Here is an 11,298-nt window from a genome sequence, read left to right on the forward strand (position 1 = left end):
TTTTAAACATCTTTAATCGTTTTCTTCTTTAAGTGTAAGATCCTCCTTATATTAACTTCCAAACAAAATCTATATAAATGAGTGAGTGGCAAATAGTCCTTTGTACTGAACTTACATACACTAATGTAGTGAATTATTTAAAATTTATTCTTTAAACTTTTTTTAAAAGTCCAGACTTTATCCCCCTCCTATTCCACCCTCTGACTGTTCCACATCCCATACCTCCCCGCACACACCCATCTCCAAGAGGATATCCCCACCATCCTACCCCACTCCACCAGACCTCCCTACTCCCTGTGGCCTCAAGTCTCTTGAGGGTTAGATGCACCTTCTCTGACTGAGTCCAGACCCGGCAGACCTCTACTGTATATGTGGTGGGGGGCTTCATATCATCTGGTATATGCTGCCTGGTTGGTGGTTCAGTGTCTGAAAGATCCTGGGAGGTCCAGGTTAGTTGAGACTGCTGGTCTTTCTACAGGTTCTCCCTCTTCCTCTGCTTCTTCCAGCTTTTCCCTAATTCAACCACAGGAGTTCCCAGATTCTGTCCATTGGTTGCATACAAATTTCTGCATCCGACTTTTTCACCTGCTGATTAGGTCTTTCAGAGGGCAGTCATGATAGGCTCATTTTTGTGAGCACAGCATAGCATCAGTAATAGTAGCAGGCCCTGATGCCTCTCTTTGAGATGGATCCCAATTTGGGCCTTTCACTGGATCTCCTTTTCCTCGGGCTTCTCTCTATTTTTGTCCCTGCTGTTCTTTCAGACAGTAACAATTATGAGTCAGAGCTTTTGACTGTGGGATGGTCACCCCAACTTTCCACTTGATGTCCTGTCCCTCCACTGGAGGAGGACTCTACAAGTTCCCTCTCCTCACTTCAGGACATTTTATCTAAGGTCCCTCCCTTTGAGTCCTGAGATTCTCTCACCTCCCAGGTCTCTGTTAAATTCTAGAGGGTTTTCTCAACTCCTACCTAACAAAGTTTCCTGTTTCCATTCTTTTTGCTGTTCCTCAGTGCTTCAGTCCTGTTCCCCACCCCCATAATACCTGATCATGTTCCATTCCTCCTGTCCTTGTCCCCTTTTCCACCCAAGTCCCTCCTTCCCCCCCCGTATTGATTTTTTAACCTTAACATTTCTAATTATTTTTATTCATAAAGATAATTGAAAAAAAATGATTCATTATCTTATTAGTTCCTGAAGGTACAAGATACAAATATAGAAGGCACATTGGATTGGTTTTATTTCATTCATTTGATTTTTGAAATAGGCACTTAGTATGTTTTGTATGTCTAGGAAGGTCTAGAATGTTTAGGTTCAGTATTCCATGTATGTGCTATACAGGTATGTGACAACATACCTGGCTTACATTGTTCTCAAGAAAATAGTCCCAAAAATCTCCTATAAACACTCTAAAATCAATACTGTCAGCTCTGAGATATGAAGATATTTCCTGTTCACTTACAAAATTCATTGACAGAAAGTATATTTGTTTCTTGAAAGAAACTAAACTGCTCACTGTGAGGCAGGACAAAAGGACTGATTAGCCCCAACTGACTGTTCCAGGCCCAGTCCCTTCTCTCTGTTCCCATTGTTCTTGTTTCTGAGCTCTCTGTCTCTGTCTTTGTTTCCAGATTCACCTCTATCTGTTCTCTTCCCCACTTTTTCTGATCGAATGGCTTTGCTTCTGTATGTGTGCCTCTATCCCTTCCCCAGTTCCTCACTCCTCTCCTCTCTCACAATAAATCCATTTTATACCAAGTCTGTTGCATGGTGTAATTTCTCAGGGGCACACCTTTCATGAGCCCACCAAAGGTACTCCCTTGCCGTGTTATATTACATAACACTATCACATTAAATGCAACTGACAAAACCTATAAATATTAGTTTGAGACATGGATTTTTGTATTCCCATAAATGCATCAAAACCTCATTTCATTGAGCTTGGCCTTCAGATAAATTACACCTAAACTTACCTAATTGATTAATAATGCTTCACATGTGTCTTCAAACATAAATAATCAAGAATGCCTTCTTTTTTAATGCTCAGCAAATGTACAGAAGTTTGATTTTTAGATTCATTCTTTTTTTTTAGTATTAGTATTATTTTATTATGGCAGATTCAACATATATATTATCCAACATGATATTATGTGTATTGAAAATATATCATAATTAAAACTCTCAAATATGAACACACTGAGTCAATATATTTAGATTCATTCTTAAGTTGTTAATCTTCATTCCTCATTATTTCAAATATTCATTTATAGATAGAAAGAATTGAAATATTTGTTTTACCAAATATTCAGTATTTAAACTTTTCTTTTAAATCAATCATATTGTTTTTCTAAACTAATTTAAATGAATTAATCATTCCAGATAAGCTGTTGAGTGACTTCCTCTATTTATCTCCATCTTATTTTGAGATAGTTGTTCTCATTGAACCTGGAGCTGGCCCTTTCAGCTACACTGGTACTTCAGCAAGCCTTGGCATCTATCTCTCTTCACTCTTCCAGGGCAGGGTTATAGACAAGTGCTGGCACACTTAGCATTTATTGTGAGTGCAAGCACTTTATCCAGTTAGCCATCTTCCTAGCCCATATTCAACTATTTTAAATTAACATTAAACAGTTTTTATATCAAAGTACTACCCTACTTTGTGCGCTGAATTATGGACTTGTTTTACTCCTTGCAACAACGTAGGTCTATCATTGCCCTTTGACACACATAAATCCACAACCTTGCTCTAGTAGCTAGAGCATTGTTCATTTAATCTAGGGATAACAAAAGCAGATGCAGCAGGAATAGCAGATGCCCCAGGTCCTCTCAGGAGCTCTTGCATTTATATCCTCTCAAGAGTCCCTAGAATTTCAAACATAAACTATCTGCAGCTGGAGAAAATATGAAGCAGCCCCTTATCCCACACATGAGATTAAAACAAAATAAAACATTGTAGTCATATATCGTTACTGTTTTGTTTTTTAAAAGCAAATTACTCACACGTTCCTTCCTATAAGGAGGATGGAGGATCCTACAACTCAGATTTAAATAAAACTTGCAAGTTTTAGGAAGCTCAGAAAGCTGTAAGTTTTGCTGGGCCCTCCCAAAGGCTGGAAAAGATTAAAACAATTGCTGGGGTGAATAGATTATCTCTTTGATATATCTGCCTGCTGGTTGAGAAGGGAGCTCCTGGAGCCAATGGTCACATGAGTTAGCACTCATGATGGGGTTGCTTCTTTGTGATGCAGCTGCATTTAGAGTCAGCCATGTTCCTGTAAAGAAATGCCCCCTACCAAAAAACAAACAAACAAACACCACCACCAACAACAACAACAAAAAAAAAAACAAACTCACTGTTTCACAAGGTAATATACTTAGGTAGAACTATCTCTGTCACTGTTGCCCTATCAGGAGTAAATAGGCAGCTAACTGGACCTGTTCTGAAAGTGTCTATTAGCATTTCTTTACCTTCTGTTGACAGGATACATAGCCACTACTTCCTAGGTTTGACCTGGCCCTGCTTTGTGGGCCCAGCCTGCTTATTCTGTTATCTACTGTATTTGTCTGAGTCAGTTGGGCCAAGGAGTTACTTGGACCCTGCTTTATTTACCACATCCACTTTTCAAGTGTAACAAAATCACCTTCTCTATCTACCAACATGGGAGACACTATGTTTTGATACACAGTGCTCCCCAACAGTGGAATGACAAGAAGACCTGAGCTGTCCCCTAAGGCAGGGACAAATAATGAAAAAGATATTATTCTCTAACCTAGGACAACCAGTGTCAATACTTTTATTTGTCTGTGAAACCATAGACATATAGTCTCAGAATGGGAATACAGGCTAAATGATAACTGCATTTCTGAAATTCTTCAACTCTGGACAGATGCACCCCTAAAGCCTTTTTTTTTTTTTTTTTTTTTTTTTTTACTGTTCCTACTGGGAGCACAGCTTATGAACCAGCCAGCAGGAAAAGTGCAAAAATGGTGCTCCTTCAAAAGGAGCCTGCTGCATCACACTGTCAACCAAGGACCTGGTAACCTTCTAATTTCAGTATCCCTAACTTAAGAAACCCCTGATAGAAACCTGGCTGACAGACTGGAAAGGATATGAACACAGGGACCGTGTTATATTTCAAGAGAGTTTCTATCATACACTAAGCCACATCAAGGCCTTCCATTCTTTTTATGAGAAAATAGAAATTAGCCCACTTCTCATCGCTGCCATAGCAAGAAATCTGTTTTTGGTCCTGGTAGACACTAGAGCCCAGAAGCTAAGGGTCTATTTTGGACATGTATGTGAAGTAACTAATATGGAAGATCAATGGCCTGGAGAGACAAAAAAGAACTGGATTCCTGCAATCCTTTTTATGAGAAAAGATGCCCCAGTCTTGCTACAAAGGTTTGACTCCCAAAAACTTCAATTATTGGGGCTGGGTGTGATAGTAACACAAGCCTTTAAACCTAGTACCCCAGAGTCAGAGGCCTTTGTGAGTTTGAGGCTAGCCTTTTCTACATAGTGTGTTCCAGATTACTCTGAGCTACATAAAAAGACCCTATCCAAAACCAAAACCAAAACTGAAGTAATACTTCAATTGTTGGGGAAAACTGACCTACCTAGTAGAAGTGTGATTTAAAATCCTTCTGGAAGCCCCACATGTCTGGGCCAACAATTCTATAATGCAGTCACTTAGATCCAATGGTGTGGATCCCCAAACCACTTTGAACAAAACATCTATTCCTTGTCTAGTTTCTCTAATGCCTGACTGGCTTGAAACAATGCCAATGCAGATATCAAGTACCATGCCGCCTATAGACTATACTGGATATGTGGGGGACACAGCTTATATTATACTTCCGTTCAACTCATCAGGATTGTGTGTGTTGGAGTCTAGCTGTATAGTTTTCTTCCTGTTCCAACTTACCAGAGGGGACCATTTAGAAATCTTAAGTACTAGGAGTCTCAAAGTAAATGGTGTGCCCTACAAATTGGCAACTAGAAATAAAATTAATGGCCATCTGAGTATAAAACTCATTATCATGGTCCAGCTACCTGGACAGAGGATGGGTCCTGAGGCTACCATACTCCCTTGTATATGTGAAACCATGTTATTAGGGTAAGGCACAGTTGAAATGATTATTAATATAATATTACATTGTGACATATAAAATTATTATTAAGTGTAAAATACAAGTACATTTGAAATTATTTCTAATATAACTCAAAAAGCCCTTAATAAACTGTTGTATAATAGTGTCCTCAGAGGATCGATTCCTTCCACCCTGCAGGAATCTCCTTAAGCAGGGAGATAAACAACTCAAAATAGCTTCAGGAAGCACTTTAAGCAGGAAGGCAAATGCCTCCAAAGATCTTCAAGGAGTCCCCCAAACTGGCAACAGTCACTAAGAGTAGAGAGTCCCTCTCAGATGCAGAAAGCTGAGCTACAATTGAGGAGTCGTGGTGAAGATGAGACTAGTTGCCCTAAAGAAGGAGAAACCAGTGGAGCTGGAGCTGCCATGCCTGGAAGAGGTTTAGACCCACTGAGACACGTGGAAAAGACTCTCTCCTACTTGTTGAGCTGCCTGCAGGCTGTGCAGTATGCTCCAAGTCCCCTGCTTTGTGAGCTCTCACCCATCCTGGGGTGGGCTTCGGTGATGCAGCTGCCTCTGAGTCATTTCTGTTTCTGTAAGTAAGTCCTCACACATATTCCTGTAAGGAATCCCAGTAATACTCATGGGTCCACCAAGTTGGACTTCATTGACATCTATAATGTAGACAGTCCTAATTCTACCACAGTTAATGCAATAGCTAAAATTTGGCCTTTATTATTACAGATTGTTTATATTTGCTTGTTTATTGTGTATAAGAACAACTCAGTGGAATTCTCCCTTTCTCCCATTCTCCTGGATTCAGGCCTTCAAATTCAAGTGGCAGGCAGGGAAACAAGAAATTTGACTGGCTCAGCCTTCTTGCCGGCTCTGATTTTGCCATCTTTAATGCATACAGCAGACAATGGCCTAATGTTCAAATTATTTGTATTTATTTATTCAAATTCATTTGTTTATTTAATGTGTTTGTGTGCACATATTCTCATGCCACAGTACAATTGTGTGGATGTCAGAGAACAACTTACAGAAATTGATTTTCTCCTACTATTTGCATACTAGGGATCAAACTAAGGTCTTTAGGCTTGGCACTAAGCAGCTATACAAGGTGAGCCATCTTGATATCCCAAATTCTACCACCCTGGATGGCTTTAATTGCTCTTTTGTCAGTCAGATCTCACTGTGTTCCTCAGGTTTATCTTAGATATCTGTCCTTCTTGAGTTTCAAGAGTACATAGAAATCATTTGAAACTATACAAAATGTTTTTGCTCCATTTTGGCATTAACAGTTCATTTAACTGTTGTTTTGGAGAAGTATCCTAATTTCATCACTTTAACAACATTGTACTCATGTCTGCTATATTTCACTTCATTACAGATTATTCTTGTATTATTTACATTTTTTTTGAAAATTGAAATCCATGATGAGCATTATTTTAGTAAAGATGAATTCTTAATTGTGAAAGTGAATTTTGCAATTTAGAAACTAAGGTGAAACCCGGATTATGACTGATCTAGCCTTCTGTTTTTTAGAATTTGAAGAACATGGTGGATAAAAATGATAAGGTATGTACTGTTCCTTAATTGAAGTAAAAAAAAATCTGAATATCAAAGGATACTTTGATGGAAACAGTAAGTTATATTTTACACTGGAAATGACACAATTTAGCAGAAGCATTAGAGTGATTTATTTACTGAAATATGCATAACACTAAAATTCATCATGTTTCTTTTCTCCTTCTATGAGACATCAGCGGCAAGAGATTGCAAACATTCGAAATTCTCTTCAATCCATTCTATTAAGATGAGTCTTTGAAGAAAACTTGAACTTCTTTTGTATAATATAAATCTAATGTTAGCTAAAATGCATTTCTTTCTTATGTTTTTTTTTGGATATTTTATTTATTTACATTTAAACAATTATCCCCCTTCCTAATTTCCCCTCTGCAATCTCCCTCCTCATCCTCCCTCCCCCTGCTTCTGTAAGGGTGTTCACCTACCCACCCTCTCCTGCCTCATTGCCCTGGCTTTCCCCTACATGGGGACATCAAGGCTTCAAAAGACCAAGCACCCCCCCACTTCCATTATGCCTGTCAATGCCATTCTATGCTACATATGCAGCTGGAGCCATAGTAGAGATGTAAGTTTAAATACAATCTAAATAGGCTCATAATCTGCAGCTATTTTGCTATATCAAGATTTTAACTCTCCTGGTTTTAGTGTGATTTTTTTTTCTCCAACAATGTGGATTCACTTTTATGGCTACACATGGTTTGTTTGATTTTTTGTTTGCTTGTTGCCAACAGATAATTCCTTCTCAGTAAACAGAGATACACAGCAAAACTGTATAAGGTTATATTGACATTTGCTTTGCTTTGTTTTATTTTTGAGACATGAGCTTAACATGTGATCCATACTAGTCTCCAATGATACTGCAATGTACCCGTGATTTTTAATTTTTAATTTGATGAACTTAATATTGCATTTATCTCATAATTGAGCATATTTGCAACCTATTTTTCTGAAAAAGCAGCAGCAGAAATTGCAAATTTTCAAAAGCCTTTGTTGGGAGCCAAAATTAAATTCTTTATAATGATCCATGTGAAAAAGATGACCACCAAGTCTTAAGGCATAATGCTGGACCTCCTCCCCAAGCTGTCCAGACAAAGGTCACCAATGGACTGTTCCAGTTCGACCCCCTCCACAAGCTTACTAAGTCCAGATGAAGGTCATCAACAATTACCCCAAGATGAATCCAGACCTGACTGACACAAACAGCAGATGCCATAACCAGATGTACTTTTAGGTATCATACCTCCCCTTGTAGTCAGCAAGGAAAATTACCACTGCTCCCACCTGCCCTTCTGAGTAACGTTCATTTCCTCTTTGATCTTTTTATATAAATACTACAAGTTTTGCAGAATAGAACAAGGCCTTGACAAGATTCATATTGACTCCTTGTCTTTTCTGTGCTTGGCTTCTGTTTCTCTTTCATGCTCCCCCATTTGGTTTTAGGAGCAGTTCCCTCGAGACCCACGAATAACTGGACCTGCTGGGTGGGTCAAGCCTTTAAAAATCTGTATTAATGAACTGTTCAAATGAAATCTAAAAAGTTGTGTGACTTGCAGCTATTCCTCTATAGCAAAGTTTCAACTCTTTTATTATTGTAATAGTTTTTCTAATGCTGTCAAGTAATTTTATCTTCAATAAACATTATTTAAATATATGTTTTTGCTTCAAAATATTTTTTTCATCCATAAAAGATAAAAAGTGCTATTATGGATATTGAATTGGGCATTGTAATGTGTTGCACAGGTTTATCTTTTCTTGTTTGTGAGACAAGGTTGAATGATGTTTTCCATATCATTCTTGAACTCTGGGATTCAACCAATCTTCACATTTCAGCCTTCCAGATAACTAATACTACAGGTGTGTGCCACAACAAACACAAACTTTTTTCTTGAAGGAAATTACATCAGCCTTCCAGATAACTAATACTATAGGTGTGTGCCACAACAAACACAAACTTTTTTCTTGAAGGAAAATATTTAAGTACTCTGTTTTACATATATATCCTCTTTTGAGTGCTTAGTAAAATACAAATTCAATTCTATGAAAATGAAATAGTCTATGAGCTACAAAAATTCTGTCTAAGAATAACTAAAATCGCTATGTGTGCCTGCATGCTGCCATGCTTCCTGACATAATGATAATACACTTAGTTTATGCAAACCCCAATTGTTTGCCATGGACATAGTTGTCATGGACATAGTTTCTCTTCGCAGCAATAGTACAGTCACTAAGATCAGGATGGATGTCCGTATTGTAAGGAAAAGGGGCACTGGAGGAATGAAAGTTTAAACTGTCTAAACCACATATATGAAGATTCTGTGTATATCCATCCCAATTATACATTTTAGTACTGGGGAAATAACCATGGGATAAGTTCAGGGACCCACTGGACATACTTTGAGTCATACGTCTACCATAATTCCACTAATTACCTAAACTCCATTAAGCTCCTACTTAACAGAAGGCCACAATATTTCTTGGAGTGGAATCAGTGCCAGTTGAACACCAGTATCCAATAGACCCCAGGAATTCTGATTGTTTCCTTTCCCCAGTGTACAGTTACTCTGGTAAAAGGCCATTGCCACTTCTGTGAAATGACTGGAGAAAGGCTAACAGTAAAACTATTAGGTATTTTGTTAAGGTCGTTACTAGGGGAAAGCTGGCTGTCCCTGCTTTAAGATTCTATTTTACATCTGACAGAATGGGTAAGATCAGCAACAGAAGTGATTGACTGTTCATTCTAGATCCCTGTGAAGGAAGGGGAACACACATTTATTCTTGGTAGGACAGCAAACTTGCATGGCCAGTATCAAAATCAATATGATGGTTCCTCAAAATATTAGGAATCTATCTACCTCAAGAATCAGCTATATCACACTTGAGCATACTCTCGAAGGATGCTCCATCCTAACACAAGAAAACTTTCTCACCTATGTTTATTGTGACTTTATACATAACAGAATCTGGAAACAATCTAGATATCTCCCAACAAAAGAACAGATAAAAATATGGTACATATACACAATGGCGTATTATTTAACTGTTTAAAAAAAGACATCATGGAAATTTCAGGTATCTGGAAGCAACTACAAAATATTTTTTCCAAGTGAGGTAACCCAGACCCACAAGAAAAAAAATGGTATGTATTCCCTTATAAGTGGATATTAGCTATTAAGTAAATGATAATCAAGCTACAATGCACAGACCCAGAGAGCTTATGTAAAGAGGAGGACACAAGGGGTATGTGCATGGATTCCTCCTGGGGTGAGGATATTGAATAGATTTTGGGTGGCCTGTGGGGCCAGAAGCAGGAAGGATTGGGTTGCGGAGGAGAAATAGAGGGAGTGAATGTAGGGAGAGACAGCTGGAATTGTGGTACAGCTGGAATTAGAAAACATAGTGCAGTGGAAATTTCTGGACTCTCTAAGGGTGACCCTACTATGGGAGGATATTGAGTCTGAACTGAATACATCTTTTGTACTCAGGTAAGCTTCTAGTGATGGGCTAGGATTGAATTCAGTTCAGGATCTCTTATGGAGATCCTCATACAACCAAAGGTGATGCTAGGACAGTGGATCACTTTCCAAATATGGACAGTGAGAATCCCATTACAGAGGACAACATCCACACAGCTCATGAACATAGGGAAGGCAAGCTCATGCCTGTGTAGGGCCTTCTCTCCTAAGTTCTAGTCTCTTTGGTGCAGAGAAGTACATTAAAGGCTATAAAAAGAAAAACCCAGACACCAAGCCAACCACTAAAAAATTCAATCTACAATCTGCCTGCAAGGGAGGCAATGGTTGACATTGAACTTGTGTTAGTGGTCAACCAATGTTTGCTTTATCTTGAGGTCCTTACGACAAAAGGGAACTCTCATGCCCTACACTATCTGGATTGCCAAGAATGGAAGACTAGATAGACCAGAGAACTTGGGTAGAGCCAAACAAAATAGGAAGTGAACAAACAAATTTTTTCTTGTTGACATTTTGCTGAACTCATGGATGGATGCCTTGTCCAGTCAGAGTCATCAGAGAGGTCTCCTACAGCAGCAGATGGAAGAGGATGCAGAGATTACAGCCAAAAGTGGAGAGCGTCTAAGTGGAAGATCCCCATAGTGTCCCACATCTCAGCGTTCAGGGAACTCCACAGAAGTAGCAAATGAAAGATTATAATTCAGAAGCAAGTGGGTACACCAGGAGAACATGACCCACTGATTTGACTAAGCAGGGCACATATGGGATCACAGAGACTAAAGCAATAAGCATGGGGTCTGTGTGGGTCTGCAGCAGGTTCTCTGTGTAATGTTATGGGGCCTGTGTTGGTCTGTACCAGGTCCTTAGCATACATGATATGGTTGATAGCTTGGGATATCTGTGGGATTCCTAACAATGGGAGCAGGTTTGTCTCTGACACTCTTTCCTGTTTTGGGGATTCTTTTCCTCATATTTTCCCCCTGACTTGTCCAAACACTGCATAAGGCCTTTCATCTTGTCTTACTGTGTCTTGTTTTGTTGTGCTTGGTTGTCTTTAAGTGGCCTGCTCCTTTCTTAAAGAAAACAGAGGGGAAGTAGATCTTGGTGAGTGACATCCCTAGGTCTAGATTTGTTTCTAATTTGGAG

The sequence above is a fragment of the Mus musculus genome, chromosome X (assembly GCF_000001635.26).
Source record: "Mus musculus strain C57BL/6J chromosome X, GRCm38.p6 C57BL/6J".
NCBI classification, from domain to species: Eukaryota; Metazoa; Chordata; class Mammalia; order Rodentia; family Muridae; genus Mus; species Mus musculus.